Source organism: Molossus molossus, unplaced genomic scaffold (genome assembly GCF_014108415.1).
Source record: "Molossus molossus isolate mMolMol1 unplaced genomic scaffold, mMolMol1.p scaffold_m16_p_1, whole genome shotgun sequence".
NCBI lineage: Eukaryota > Metazoa > Chordata > Mammalia > Chiroptera > Molossidae > Molossus > Molossus molossus.
This window is the reverse complement of record NW_023425344.1, coordinates 61,502,363-61,516,544: the sequence shown is the minus strand read 5'-3', so window position 1 is coordinate 61,516,544 and position 14,182 is coordinate 61,502,363. Positions and strand designations below refer to the sequence as shown.

The following is a 14,182-nucleotide window of genomic DNA, read 5'->3' as shown; positions in this document are numbered from 1 at the left end:
ATTTAAAAATAAAGAAAAAGAGGTTGCTTAGAATGAAGTTCTTCCACAAGCCATCTGCACAATTTCCACTTAACTAGGAAATATTTCCCCTCCCAATGCACACTCCGCTCCCATTCCCCATGTTTGTGTATCATGGTAGCATTTACACTGATTAGTACATATCTGAAACTTAAAAAAAAAAAGACAGCCATTTATAATAATAGGCTTGCAATTATTGAGCACTTACCACATGCTTATCAAAGAGCCTTTTGTGTTGACTACTTTAATCCTCATGGAGCCCTGTGGAGTAGATGCTATGACGATCCCGTGTTATAGATGAGAAACTGAGGCTTGGAGAGGTTAAGCAACTTGCACAGTGTCATCCAGCAACTAAGAGGCAGAGCCTGGATTTGAAAACAAAGACTGGATCTAGGACATGTGCTCACGGTTCCAGCTCTGTTCTGTGTTCTTACATTAATGGAGGGTGAAAAATTACCATTTTGGTTATCACCTCTGATATAGCATATACACTGAGCAGCTGCCAGTTTGTTGATGAGGGGATATCCCAGTTCAGGGTTTGGTGTTTGAAGGTAATGTGCATTAGACTAGCATTTCTCAGCCTTAATATCCTACCACTAGCACATAAGATTCTACCTGAATTTCCATCTCAGATCTCCATCTCTCCAACTTACTGACTGTATCTGCCCCTTGGGAATTTCTTGTTTGCTCTGCTATTCTTTGTGTTTGGTTATGTCTCTCCACGGAACCAGGCCTGAGGTGTTGGTGTCAGAGTGTAGCAAGAGATGGCCAGCATTACGATGAGTCATTATTTGTTTTGGCACTTAGAGCTGGGACTGTGGGCCAAGAAAGGTTGCAGTGATGTGACTTCCAAGCACAAGGATTTCATTTTCAGTGAGCTTGTGGTCTGACTCCTTTACAGGTTATTTTTACATGTTTGTTTTTGGTTTCAGAATAGGAAAGCACATGGAATAATTGTATATAGCAAAGGGTGTAGAAAAGATTCCTTAGAACTGCTGAGTCAGGCATGTCGGGAGTAAGCACGTCATTCATCTCTCAAATAAAATTAGTCGTGATCCCCAGCTTTTTATACCTCCCAGAATGCCGTATTTTTTTTCCCCTGTGAGTATTCTTTTGATTTCAGATCTATATAATACAGCTAGTTCTTTAGGGAAAAGTTACGTGTATATATTTATAAAACCTTTGTAAAATTATACGTAAAAGATTGGTCACTGCTAAGTGAGGAACCATTTCCTGGTCTTAAATCTTCCACGCACTTGGAGAAACCACCTTGTCACTTGGCACTCTTGGGTGTCATCTGATTCTGTAAATTATTACTACCTATAGATACAGAGAGCAAGTTGATGGTTGCCAAATGGAAGGGGGCTAGGGGCCTGGCTGGAAAAGGTGAAGGTATTAAGAAGTACAAATTGGCAGTTACAACATAATCATGGGGATGTAAAGTACAGCATAGGGAACAGTCAATAATATTGTGATAACTATGTGTGGTGCCAGGTGTTTCTACACTTATGGGGGGGAATCACTTCATAAATTCTATAAATGTCTAACCACTCTGCTGTATACCTGAAACTATTATAAAATAATATTGAATGCCAACCATAATTGAAATTTTTTTAAAAGAATACTTGTTGCCCTGGCTGGTTTGGCTCAACGGTTAGAGCATCAGCCTGCGGACCAAAGGAATCATGGGTTTGATTCAGGTCAAGGGCATGTACCTTGGTTATGGATTGGTCCCCGGTCCTGGTTGGGGTCATGCGGGAAGCAGTCAGTCGATGTGTCTCTTACATCAATGTCTCTCTCTCTCTCTCTCTCTCTCTCTCTCTCTCTCTCTCTCTCTCTTCCCCCACCACCCCTCCCTCCCACTCTGTCTGAAGATAAATGGAAAAATGTACTCGGGTGAGGATTGAAAAATAAAAGTATCCTTGTACCTCAAGTAGCTCATGGACAGAGCAACTTTGTCATGTTTATGGGGACTAATGTGAGGTATCAGATAAGGTGTTTGGGGTGCAGCTAATAGAGTATCTGAATCTATTAGCTAAAGTAAAAGTGGAGTTGCTGTATCAAGAAACCCAACAACGCCCTGGCTGGCTTGGCTCAGCGGTTAGAGCGTCGGCCTGTGGTCCGGAGAGACCTGGGTTTGGTTCCCGCTAAGGGCACATACTAAGGTTGCAGTTTGTCCCCGGCCCTGGTTGGTCGTGCGGTGGCAGCCACTCGATGTGTCCCTTTCACATCGATGTTTCTCTCTCGCTATCTCTTCCTCTCTCTCCCTCCCACTCTATCTGTACAAAAATTTAAAAAAATAAAAAATAAAAAATAAAAAAATAAAAAGAAACCCAAGAACAATGTGGCTTAAAGTTGAAGTTTATTTTTTTCCTCCTGCAGCAGTCCAGGGTGGGTGTCCCAGATTAGTGGGGGAGAGGAGGTTCATGACAGCCAGCCCATCCATGCTCAGCATAGCCTCTTTCTTCTGGTCATTGATGTTTCAGCCCATAGGAAAGGAATGTTTGAGAGGTGTGTGTACCCGGCCAAGAAGTGGCACACATCTCTTCTGCCCACATTCCACGGGCAAGAACTCCCTGCGGAGGAAGCCAGGCAGCCAAATGCCTAACTGTTATATTTCTAACACAATGAAAGAAGAGAAGGGATTTTCATAGACTGGTAATAGTCTTGCCACAGTCATTCCTTCTGGCTAGTGAGAGTCAGTGAACACCCTATTTCCAACACATAGATCACACTTCATCCCAAGGGAGACAGACAAAAGCCCATCAAGCCCTGGCTGGTTTTGCTCAGTGATTAGAGCGTCAGCCCGCGGACCAGAGAATCCCGGGTTCGGTTTCTGCTAAGGGCAGGTACCTCGGTTGCTGTTTGTTCCTGGCCCCGGTTGGGGTTGTGTGGGTGGCAACCACTTGATGTGTCTCTCTCACGTCGATGTTTCTCTCTCTCTTTCTCTCTTCATCCTTCTCTCCCTCCCGCTCTATCTGCAGATAAGTGAAAAAAAAAAAAAAAAAAAAAAAGCCCATTCAGTAAATGCACCAACTGAAAGTCCATGGTGTCTGAGTAATGCAGTCTTTTCCTTCAGGTTTGGATGTGGTTCCTAATAGTCTAGCAATCTGTGAACTAAAAAGCAAATTATCTCTCCTTCTACACTCATACGCACACTCGATATACCGTGGTGGAACAGGAAGTAGAAACCCACATTTAAAACTGTTCAAAAAAGAGGAGAAAGAAGGGCACACAGCAGCTCCTGGCCCATAGCAGTGCTGGGGTCCTGGGGGAATGGGAAGGCCACCTGCCCTGGCAGAGGAGGAGGTTCCTTGATTAAACCCTGGTTCTGCTCTTTAGGAGGGTGCCTTTGTCCATGCCTCTGTGTGTCCCTTGGACTTGTCCTTGGGGGGTGTTCAGTTTGCTCTTTAGCTAAATCTGAAGCGAGTGCCCTCCTTGGTGGCTGTGCAGCTTCTGCAGCCCACTGCCTACTAGTGCAGACTGGAGGTCCGAGAGTAGCAGTCACAGGGTTTTAATGGCTTGGCTTTGCTGATACAGTTCCCTCAGTAACTCAGCTGGCTTCTGATCTAGTAACATCCAAATAGGTCATCTCCCAACATTCTCTCTCAGTGTAACGGCGGCTGGACGGAGGCCTCAGAAACCTAGACTTTGGAGGGAAGGCAATATGCTTTTTCTCATCTCTAATCCTATGCTGTTGGAGGTATAGAAGCCACTGACCTCAAGTTTCTAACTCTTCCTTCTCTTTTGTATCTCTCTCTGCACATCAATCTTTTCTGCCCTGAGCTAGTCTCTTTCTTATAACACCTTGGTAAAAACAATAAAGAACAGCCAATTCATACTAATATACAGGCTCTTTTCAATTATTTGTATCAAGTTATAGGCTCAATAGGAATGTGGTCTGTCTTCCAAGTCAGATATATCAGGTGATTGTTTTGGTTTTTTTGTTTGTTTTAAAGAATCAAGCCCTGGCTGGTTTGGCTCAGCAGTTAGACCATTGGCCTGAGGGTTCAATTCCAGTCAAGGGCACATAGCTGGGTTGCAGGTTCAGTCCCTGGCCCTGGTCTGGGTCGTGTGGGAGGCCACCAATCGATGTGTTTCTCTCACATCGATGTTTCTCTCTCTCTCCCTCTCCCTTTCTCTCTCTCTCAAATCAATAAAAACATATTTAAAAAAAAGAAGAAGAATCAAGAAACTTTCTTGGCACAAACCAGATTTTTTAAGACATTTTCCTTGTGCTTATTATTTTTTAAATTGTGGTAAAATATAACATAAAATTTTCCATTTTAATTATTTTAAGTGTGCAGTTTGGTGACGTTAAGCACATTCACACTATGTGCAGACGTCACCACCACCCACCCCCAGAGCTCTTCATCCTGCAAAACCAAAAGTCCGTACCCATTAAATGATAACTCCACATCCCCTACCCCCAGCGCCTACAAAGTACCATTCTGTTTCCTGCCCTCTGAATTTGACTGCTCTAAGTACCTCGTATAAGTGGAATTATACAGTATTTGTCCTTCATGCCTGGCTTATTTAATTTATCATAATGTCCTCAGAGGTCATCCATGTTGTGTCATGTATCAGAATTTCCTTCCTCTTTAAGGCTGAATAAATATTCCATGTATGTAGATACCACTTTTTGTTTATCCACTTTTCTGTCCACGGACACTTGGGCTGCTTCCAGCTTTGGGCTATTGTGGAAGATGCTGCTGTGAACATGGATGTGCAGCCAGCTCTGAGTCTCTGCTGTCGATCTGCAAGGGTGTGCATCCAGAACGACTGAATTGTGTGGTAATTCTGTGTTTAACTTTTATCAGGAAATACCACACTGTCTTCCACGGCACGGCGCCGTTCTACATTCCCAGCCACGGAGCACAAGGGTTCCAGTTTCTCTCCGTCCTCACCAGCACTTGTTATTGTCTGGGCTTTATAGGTTTTGTTTTTGATAATAGACATCCTGATGGGTGTGATGTGGTACTTCTTTTTTTGAAGATGTGTTTATTTTTTATTTACTTTTTTATTATGGTGAAATATATTTAACATAAAATTTGTCATTTTAACCATTTTAAATGTACAATTCACTGGCATTAATTATATTTACAGTGTTGTTCAATTATCACCACTCTACTTCTGATTTTTTCATCATCCCATTGATGAAGTTTTTAAAAGTAAGTTTTGGACATTGTGACAGTTGATTGCTAAATACTTCAGTACGCATCTCTAGAAAATAGAGACCGTTTCCTGTATCATGTAAACATTATTATCATGTCAGCCTTCACTTGCATCCCATTGGAGAGAAGTTACTCAGGGCCACATTTATCTGAAAGGGAGACTGCTAATCATAGGGTAGTTGAGTAGCCACTTGCTCAGCTATAATGGGAAAAGAGAGAGTGGGTTTTGGTGCTGTACTAACCTACAGTAATAAAGCGATAAAGATTTAATTGATTCACGTTACAAGAAGTTTGGGGCTTGCACTATTGGGAGTTCGGTCTAGTTTCTCAACAGTGTTATCAAGGGGTCAGTTCTTTCCTGCTACTCTGCCATCCTCAGTATGTTGGTTTTGGCTCCTCATGTTTGCTGTCTCATGGTTATATAGTGGCTGCCATAATATTAGGTATAATATTTTCACAACAGCATCCCAAGTGGAAAAGAAGGAGAGTGGGGAAAAAAGAGAGGTTTTCTGTTATCGGGGATGTAAACCTTCCCTTGCTACTCAGTAGACATACCTTTGCCAGGCACAAAGGAGTCTGGAAGATACTCAACAAAGGGAAATAGGACCTCTATGATCGGCTTAGACCAGCCACGACACCCTTGGGCTAAAAACATTACTGTCCTGAATAAAACTAGATTCTATTAACTAAAAAGAAGAGGAAAAATGACTGTTGGATTGGCAATTATATCTGCCACATGTGGGGAATATTTTTTAATATTATCAAACATATAAGTGGACTTTGAAGAGGATCTTGGCATAGAAGTTCTAAGAAGACACTAGCAAATTGAAGTACCGGTAGAAGGGACTTCCTTCTGGGATTACTCCATGAATGGTGTGTGGACAGTATATTATTCCATCTATTTCTGAGAAAAAGATTCCTCTGGCCCACTAGCTTGAAAGTATCCCTGTAGGTCATCTACCAATTGAATGAGGGTAATTTATTTTAGAAATCAAGAAAGCACCAGGGAAAAACCAGTCACCATTGTTCCTACTTAGAAAGCATCATATTCTGTTGGAAGTAGTAATATTTTACAGAAATCCTTTATTAATCAATCACTGTTTCTTACCAGTGATCATGAAAATTATTTGGGGGCAAAATTGACCTCATAGATTAAATAATATTATATCTATCTGGTTAGCCATATAGTCTTAGGGCGACATCAGGTCATTCAAGCTATCATGCTTTCCCATAATGAAGGTTCAGTGAAAGCAGAAATGTAACTATCATCACAAGGAGCTGGCTGTGTTGCAGATCTCTCCGTGCTGATTTACATCTGAGAGCCTGTAAACATTTTTGGAACAAAACAAACCAAAGCAAATAGTCCTTGTCGTTACCACTTATAATTTTAGATGAATTACAAAATAATACAAGCCTATTGCATTTACTTTCCCATGACACACATGGAAAATAACAAGTTTCCCAAAAAGTTAAAAAAAAAAAAAAAAAGGAAAGGATGTTATTGGTTCATAGACACTGAAACAATCATGCTCACTTGTGGGTGACGCGTTACTCTTCCCTGCTCTATCCCAGCTAGCCCTGACAGCAGAGTGAGAAATTGCTGTGGCGGGAGCTCATTTTCTGATAAATTTACAAAATGAACAAAAGATGACTGAAGACCCCAAACATCACTTGCAGTGGAATATAGTTCATATTTATTGAAAAAACCGTTGAATGCTTAACACTTTAGCACTTTAAATGTATTTTTAACCCTTGTAAAAATCCTGTGAAGTGTAGGTACCATTATTATTCCACTTTACTGATGAAGAAACAGAGGCACAGAGAGGGCTCAACCAAGGTCACATGACTGAGCTGGCGTTCCAAGCCCTAGTAATCTGGCTCCAGAGTCCATGAACTGTTGCTGCCTCTCACCATTACCACAGGGAGTAAAAACTCCTGTAATTCCTAACAAGCAAATTCTTTCCAGCCCCAGAAAATATTATTTAATTTCTGTGACATTTCACAGTCATTATTATAAGTGGTTTTTCACTAATCAACTTTTAAAAGCTATACATGAAGACGATCAGTGGGCTTTGCTTTTCCATTTGTAAATTGGAGGAGTTTTATCGTCGCCCAATAGAATAGAAAGTTTGTCTCTAAGGATTATCATTGATAACAGTATGCTGTATCCTTTGACTTCTGTCGCTTCATTAGCTTATACTGCGAGAACCATTTGTTTGGAATTTGATGGTAACATTATGAATAATTATACGATCTCAACTTTATCACGACCCCCTTTTCAAATCAGTTTAAGTAATTGTCGTCTTAGGTGCTGAGCTAATGCGGGCTTATAGTAATACTCCGTTTGCTTCCATGTGATTATAAGTTTTCAAGTGGCCAGGTATTCCGTTGGGTGTTTGCAGCCAGAAGACTTCCAGAGGAACAAAATGTCAACAGCGGGGGCCACCACAAACCTTTGATACAGTTCATTTTCTCTCTGAAGAAGAAGGAGAGCCTCGGGGATGCAGGTCACAGAGGGAGCAGCGAGCAGGCTGGGATTTCCAGCCTCTAAGTCCGTGTTGCGAGTTCACACTATGCAGTCACACTCCTACCACAGGTTGGGTGAAAGAGGGTGAGAAATCACTGAAACTTTGCTCTTTATTGAAGGAAGAGAACACACGATAGGAATATACAAAGAGTTAGCAGTGTTGGCTCTCTGGGATGATTTGACCATCTGGATAACAGCTTTGCAAATCATTTGGCTAAATGATACCATTTGGAGGAGAGTCTTCCAAACCACATCTAAATGCCAGTATCCTTTCAAGAAGGTTTATACAGTTCTGGCTCTTTTCCTCCTTTTGTCTGAAACTCATTAGGTGACATTGTTCCAGATATATTTTACCATGTGGGACATGGGAACAATTATCATAAGCGTTTTACTGTGAGGTATTATTGGGGGATTAACATCAATGGAGTAAATATTACACAGAATAAAAAAGAAGTGTAACTCAGAATGCAAAGATAAAACTATCTCAGAAGTGTGGAGTGTTTTGTCCTCCCCACCTGTCCTTAGAAAGGCCAGGGAACATGTGCTCTGTCAGCTAGTAGGTACCGAGCTGCTGCAGCCCAGGGAAAGAGTGGACTTGTCTCTGATATGAACTGTAAGTGAAGTTTGGGCAACACTTTCTAATGTGACTGGAAGCAATGGACAAGTCTTTTTAATTTGTTTGTTTTGTTTTTCTAATTCTCACCCAAGGGTATTTTTTCCATTTATCTTTAGATAGAGTAGAAGGGAGGGAGGGAGGGAGAGAGAAACATTGATGTGAGAGAGACACATTGACTTGCCGCCTCCTGCACAACCCCACCAGGGCTGGGGATGAACCGCAACCGAGGTATGTGCCCATTGGCCAGAATTGAACCGTGACTCTTTGGTCTGTGGGCTGATGTTCTAACCGCTGAGGCAAACCAGCCAGGGCTGGACAAGTTTATTTTAATGGTGTCTGGATGGATAGAAGAGAAAGAATCATCTCTCAGTTTTAATTTTTAATTTTCAGATAACACCGAGGCAGTGAGGAGAGTTCATTGAATGGATCTATTGATTTATTCTTTGCAGAGGTACTCCAGTCAAATATCTCAACTTGTCAAGCCAGAGAACTCAGAGTCTTGTGAAGCCAAACCTAATCAAACATTCATCTCCTGGCACCTCAGGAGTCCTATTCCAGCAGAGTAGAAAGTGTATTAGTTGTTTCTCTACTGCAGGTTCTTTGGTCACATTATAAGATGAGTGTGAGCCGAAGAAGGAGAAATAGGTTGTTTTAGACAAGAAAAGTATATGTAACGGAGTCCCCTTCTTTGGTTAACATGGTCCCACCAGGGAGGGAGAAAGACGTAAAAAGACCAAGATATGTCAGATGGGGCATTGGTAGGTTAATAAACCAGAAACTGGTCCTGAAATAACTTTTTACTTTGATCTTCTGGTATTTATGATAACTCAGAGGTGGGTGGGGAGGTGAAGTAATTAAGGGAGCCCTCCCCATCTACACACACACACACACACACACACACACCCCTCACTATTCCGTTCTTAGGTTCATAATGGTCGGATGCCAAAAGAACCTAGCACACTATGATAATATTATGGCTAAAGTATATGTTCTTCATTATAAATATATTCCTTTACTACTTCAGAAGACTGACTTAGTGTCACATATTTCCTGATCCTTGTCAAAATGATTTATAAAATGTCTAGGGTCTAACCCAATTCAATAAGACAATAGAGACCTATTGTTTAAAAAGACATAACCAGCCCTGACCAGTTTTGCTCAGCGGTTGGAGCATCGGCCTGCAGATCAGAGAGGCCGGGTTCAGTTCCTGCTAAGGGCACGTACCTCAGTTGCAGTTGGTCCCCAGCCCCAGTTGGGATTGTGTGGGTGGCGACCACTCGATGTGTCTCTCTCACATCAATGTTTCTTTCTCTCTTTCTTCCCCCCTCTCTTTCTCCTGCTCTATCTGAAGATAAATGCAAAAATGTCCTTGGGTGAGGATAAATAAGTAAATAAATAAATAAAAAGACTTAACCAGATCACAAACTTAAAGGTAAAATGTAATGCTGTAACTCTTTTAGAGAAAAAATATAGGAGTAAATCTTCAGGATCAAGGCGTAGGCAAAGAGTTCTTAGGCTTGACATAAAGAAACACAGTTCATAAAAGGAAAACATAACCTGGCCGGTTTGGCTCAGTGGTTAGACCATTGGCAGGAGGATCAAAGAATCGCGGGTTCCATTCAGGTCAAGGGCACGTACCTTGGTTGCAGTTCAGTCCCCGGTCCTGGTGGAGTTTTGTCTCTCTCTCACATCAATGTTTTTTTTCTCTCTCTCTGTCCCCCTCTCTCCCTCCCTGCCTCCTACTCTATCTGAAGATAAATGGAAAAATAACCTCCGGTGAGGATTTAAAAAAGGAAAACATGATAAGTTGATCTTATCAAAATTAAATTACTTTTGCTCTGCAAAAGACCCTGTTAAGTACCAAGACCATTCAGTGGCGAAAAGATCGTCTTTTAAACAAATGGTTCTGGATATTAACATGCAAGCGAAGTTACTTTGTACCATATATAAAAATTAACTGAAAAAAATCAAGGACCTAAATGGGAGGAGCTAAAACTCCAAGACATTTAGGATAAAACATAGGGAGAAAATATCATGACATTGGATTTGGCAATGATTTCTTTGGATAGAACACCAAAAGCATGAGCAACAACAACAACAAAAATAGATAAATTGGATAGAAATTTAATAGAAATTTTAAACTTTTGTGCATCAAAGGACACTATCAGCAGGGTGAGAAGGCAGTTCACATAACGGGAGAAAATTCTGTAGATCATGTAACTGATAAGGGATTTATATTCAGAATATATAGAGAACTCCTACAACTCAACAACAACAAAAATAACCCAATTTTAAAATGTGTAAAAGATATGAGTAGACATTTCTCCAAAGAAGATATAAAAATGGCCAATAAGCACATGAAAAGATACTCAACATCACTAATCACTAGGGAAATGCAAGCCAAACCCACAATGAGAAACCACTTTATACCCATTAGAATTAAAAAATATATTTTAAAAAATAACAGAAAATAGGAAGTGTTTGTGAGGATGTGGAGAAATAGGAACCCTTGTGCATTGCTAGTGGGCATATAAAATGATGCAGCTACCATGATGGTTCTTCAAAAAATTCAACATAAAATTAGCATATGACCACCAAGTACCAACAATTCCTCTCCTAGGTGTACACCTAAAAGAATTGAAAACAGGGACTTTAACAGATATTTGTACACCCATGTTCATAGCATTATTCACAGCAGCCAAAACGTGGAAATGTCCCAAATCCTCATCCACTCACAGATGACTGGATAAACAAGATGTGGTCTATACATACAATGACTTGTTATTCAGCTTAAAAAGAAATGAAATTCTGATACATGTGACATGATGGATGAATCTTGAGGACATTGTGCTATGTGAAATAAGCCAGACACAAAAAGACAAATACTGTGCTTTCACTTATATAAGTTACCGAAAATAGTCAAATTCAGAGAGATAGAAAGTAGAAAGGTTGTTGCCAGAGGCTGGAAGGAGGAGGGAATGGAGAGCTATTATTTAATGAGTACAGTTTTAGTTTGGGAAGATGAAAAGTTATGGAAATGGATAGTGGTGATGGTTGCACAACAATATGAATGTACTTAATACCACTGAATTGTACACTTAAAATTATAAGACTTTGCCCGGCCAGTGTGGCTCTGTGGTTGAGTGTCAACCCATCACCAAGAAGTCACCAGTTTGATTCCCAGTGAGGGCACATGCCCAGGTTGTGGGCCTGATACCCAGTGGGGGGCATGCAGGAGGTGGCCAATCGATGATTCTCTCTCTCTCTCTCTCTCTCTCTCTCTCTCTCTCTGTCTCCATTCCTTTCTCTCTAAAGTCAATAAAGAAAAAAAGTTTTTTAAGAGTTTTATATTATGTATATTTTAACTTACAAATAATAAAATAATTTTGCTTAAAAAGACCCTGTTAAGCCCTGGCCAGTTTGGCTCAGCGGTTAGAGCGTCGGCCTGCGGTCCGGAGAGACCCGGGTTCGGTTCCCGCTAGGGGCGCATGCTTCGGTTGCAGTTTGTCCCCGGCCCTGGTTGGTCGTGTGGGTGGCAACCACTCGATGTGTCCCTTCATGTCGATGTTTCTCTCTCTCTCTCTCTCTCTCTCTCTCCTTCCTCTCTCTCCCTCCCACTCTATCTGTACAAAAAATGGAAAAATATCCTCCGGTGAGGATAAAAAAAAAAAAAAAAAAAAAAAGACCCTGTTAAGCCCTGGCCAGTTTGGCTCAGCAGTTAGAGCGTCGGCCTGCGGTCCAGAGAGACCCGGGTTCGGTTCCCGCTAAGGGCACGGTTGCAGTTTGTCCCCGGCCCTGGTTTGTCGTGTGGGTGGCAGCCACTCGATGTGTCCCTTCACATCGATGTTTCTCTCTCTCTCCCTTCCTCTCTCTCCCTCCCACTCTATCTGCACAAAAAATGGAAAAATATCCTCGGGTGAGGATAAAATAAAATAAAATAAAAAGACCCTGTTAAGAGGATGAAGAGATAAACTACAGACTTGGAGAAGTATTTGCAAGCTGCATATCTATAAAAAGGACTAATGTCTAGAATATATAAAGCATTCTCAACCTGTTTTTTATTCTCAACCATTAAAAAATCCAATTGAAAATAGGTATAAGCTATGTACAGACATTTCTCTGAAGAGGATATACAGATGGCAAATAGCACATGAAAATATATTCGACATCACTAGCCAGCAGGGTAATGCAAATTAAAATAGAGAGATTTCATTACATTCCTATGGGAATGGCTAACCTAACACAGTGATCATCGCTATCTTGGTTGTTGATACAGTACTGTAGTTATACAGATGTTACTATTGGGGAGATAAAGTGAAGAATACATCGGAAATCTCTGTACTATTTTTTTCTAAGATTTTTTTCTTTAAATATGTTGTTTGTTTGTTTTTTTTAGAGAGAGAGAAAAAAAATTCAATTGGCTGCCTCCTGCATGCCCCCTATTGGGGATTGAGCCCAGAACCCGGGCATGTGCCCTGACCAGGAATCAAACCGGTGACCTCTTGGTGCATGGTACTATGCTCAACCACTGAACTACACCAGCCCAGCTCTCTGTACTATTTCTCACAGGTGAATTTTCTATTATTTCCAAAATAAAAGAAAAGGAGGGGCATAACCAATGTAAAAATTCTGAAGTACCCAAGTAGTTCCATTGGAAGCTAATAATACAACTATCCATAGACTTATGCTTTTCACCTCTCAAGGCATCCCTTTGATTTAAAAAAGGGCAATTTCAATTATTAGGCAGGGGATATAGTATGGTTTCCCCAGAATTTGGAGATAAGGTTGCTGTTTGAGAATTAAACTCACAAAAGTAAAATATTTAAGGAGAGTAGCCATTAGCCACCTGAGATGTTCCAACAACAAAAAGAAAAGCAGTGCGCAGTGAAAGCTAACCTAAGAGGAGAATCTCAGGGAGGTAGGCCTGAGAGTACAATTCGTTCATTTTGGGGGGAAAGCCATCTGGAGAAAGAAACTATTATTCTTGGGAGGGGTGTCTGCATACTTCCAGCAAAGCAGGAGCTCAGAGAAGGTGTTCAGCTGTCCTGAGCCCTGCTTTGGAGGGAGGGGACCTCGTCCTAGCGTTGACCTCGGCAGTCAGTTGGCACAACTGCCATTACGGAACATGTACCATGTGTGAGGTGTTACCTCTTTGTCAGTAATCCTCAGCACAACCCTTAGAGTAGATGTTATCTCCATAATTAAACTAAGGCTTCAGACATGAAATAACTTGTTGGAGATCGGATAGCTAGTGAGCGGCAGAACTGGGTTCCGGTCCTACTCGGTGCCCTACCTCATATTGCCTTTCTTTAAAGGGAATTGCACATAAAGCTATTGTAGCTTGATGCCAGTCTTGGAATGATCTCATGAACTCTCTTCCCTCTGCATTCCTGCTTCCAAAGTCTGATTTCCCATGTAGACGTTCCTGCAAGGGAGCCAGTGCGAGTGTTTGTCCGTTTGGCGGTTGTTTCTCGGTGTACAGGTAAGGCGGCGTTGTGGTTGATTCACCAGTCTGTTTTTAAAATGGTTAATAGGCATGAGTTCATTAGAACCCACCCCAATATTTCCACCACTTGGTATATAGTACCTGGCACAAGTCGGTGTCAGTCTTGTGACTTGGACTGAATTAGATTAGATTAAATTGATTGCGAGTGTTTCTAACATCTTTCAACTAGATTCTGTTATTTTTTCCTTTATTGGTTTTAGAGAGAGAGGAAGGGAGAGGGAGAGAGAGAGAGAAACATCGATGAGAAAGAACATCACTGATTTGGGGCTGATCATTCTAGGCATATTGGAGCATTCTGTTACTGAAAAGATATGTTACGGAATGTGGCTTAACCGACCAGG

At 41.3% G+C, this 14,182-nt stretch overlaps 1 protein-coding gene across 1 annotated transcript in view; it reads left to right on the top strand.

The window, feature by feature from the left end:
* The window catches only part of TMEM150C (transmembrane protein 150C), a 96,570-nt gene that overhangs the window by 65,152 nt on the left and 17,236 nt on the right, over positions 1–14,182 (top strand). The window lies entirely within an intron of this gene.